This window comes from Phymastichus coffea, unplaced genomic scaffold (genome assembly GCF_024137745.1).
Source record: "Phymastichus coffea isolate CEN01 unplaced genomic scaffold, Cenicafe_Pcof_1.1 PCOF00016, whole genome shotgun sequence".
Lineage (NCBI taxonomy): Eukaryota > Metazoa > Arthropoda > Insecta > Hymenoptera > Eulophidae > Phymastichus > Phymastichus coffea.
In genome coordinates this window covers 1,001,768-1,004,013 of record NW_026706827.1, presented here as the reverse complement: position 1 = coordinate 1,004,013, position 2,246 = coordinate 1,001,768, and positions in this window count along the sequence as shown.

Below are 2,246 nucleotides of genomic sequence, written 5' to 3'. Positions count from 1 at the left end.
CAAATTATTGCAAGCATCTTCAAAAATCTAATTAGATAATTTTATCCAACTGTAAATAATGACAAAGTTTTTAGATAGTGAAAATAACTTACTTATTTTATTGTAATAAGTTACTTATTTATAGTGATATGCTATTCCAATGTAGTGCAGTGGTGTACTTGAATATGTGTAAGTATAATGCTGTACATTATTATCCAGCGTATTCTCGTCAACACGAAATAATGGCAATAGTAAACACAAGCTGTTCACTGTAGCTGCAGCTGCCGTATCAGAGTATTTATAAATTTTGTTTTCAAAATCACGATTTGATTGTTAGTGCAATAGTGAGTTGATAATATTAATGACAAAATGTATAATGAAGGATGTGCAGGCTGCACCTGAAAAATGCAAAATTTTGATGAAATGATTAATACTAAATCAAACTTATTATGGCGATTTAAACAATTAAATTGTTAATAACTAATTGTCTATTGATTTTATGACAAGCTGACCAAAAAAATTCGGATTCAGGAGCTCAAAATACATAAAGAGCACTTGGTTGGAGTCCGTTACCCTCCCCTGGGCTACGAAAGCCCCCTTGGCTCCTAGACTATTTAAAAAAAAGTGATATCCATGTAGTGTATGTAAAATATGCATAACGATTTCCACATTTTCTTATACTAACACTTGCGAGTTTAAATGACCTAGAAATGACATGTGAATAACCAGAGAAAAAATAATTACAAATATTTAATTAAAATTATAAGCTTAATATGTCACTTATTGTCAATATGTATTCTTGAAAATTATTAAATAACTCCAAAAAAATCACTCTAACTTTAAATTCGATCAATTTTAGTCATGAAGCTTAAAGAAAATGAATATCATAAAATTTTGTATATTTGTAGGTAAAATTATTACTGGCACATACAGATAATTATAAAAATGAAAAAGCGCTCTTCTATTCATTTCCCCAGGAAAAAGCCAGAAAAACGTCAAAAATTTGACAGTCGTAAGCTCGACGAAAGGTCAAAAACTAAAAATCGTAATATTCCCAAAATCAACGGCTATGGGATTGAAAATTACGCCTTTTATCAGGAGTCATGGGTCAAACATCCCTTTATATATCCATGGTTAATAAAAGAGGACGTATGGTCGTTTCACTGTAACTGTTGTAAAGTAGACCCAATAGGCGCAACGAAAAGAAACGTAACTAGGCATGGAACGAGTACGGCTCACATAAAAAATCTTTTAATTGCGCAAGAAAAAAGGTTAGTACACGTTGCTTTGAATGCTCCCGTCTCCCCAGCGCCGAAAAAGACGACGAATGTAACGACTCATTCGTCGAAACCAGTAATAGATTCTTCTTGTGATAGTAAACTGCTCACGAAAGAAGCTCACTCAAACTATGGTAAAATAGATCCAAAGAAAGATCTTTTTATGAATGAGTGGATACAGGAAAAAAATGAAAAATTTTATTGTAAAGTATGCGATGAATCGATGACCACTATTGTTGAAACTCTGGATACCGCAATAGAACACGGGTTGGATACTAATCATTTGAAAAATTTACTTCAAATGAGAGAAAAATTTAAGAATCTTAAAAAACAAACTGGGTTTCAGGCAAAAAGTTGCCCTTCCCAATCAGACAAAAATTCGATGAATGAAATCTCCAAACTCCCAGACGAATTTTCAAGTGAAGTGAATGAATATGAAAGTTTTTCAGGCGAATCTACAAATACTTCGATGAATGAAAGTTTCGAATTCCCGGACAATTTCGTGAATGAAACCAACGTAATACCAACAATCAAAAGCTCTTCAAAAACAAACCCAACAAAAAAAAACATAAAAAAAGAATTAAAAGAGCACAAGCGAAAGGCAAAAAAATGAGCAAGACAGGAAAAAGTGTAAAGCGGAGCTTGAGTTTTTAGGGATGATTATATGCGAGGATAAGTCGTTTACATTTGGTGAAAGACTTATAAAATTTTTAAAACTTAAAGTTTCAGACTCGGAGACATTATTATCAATGTCCTTAGACAGAAAAAAAATTCCAGCAATTGCGAGAAAAATCTATGCTCCCGCTCATAAAAAACGGATGACGCAAATATTGACATCGAACCGCTTTTCTTTTTCTATTGATGAATGCACAGACGTCAGCGACAATGGTTTAATTTGCATAATCGTACGATACCAAGATGAAGAAAAAAAAGAAATTCGTGATACCCTCTGGGATTTAATTTCAGTTCACCAAGGCAATGAAAAAACGG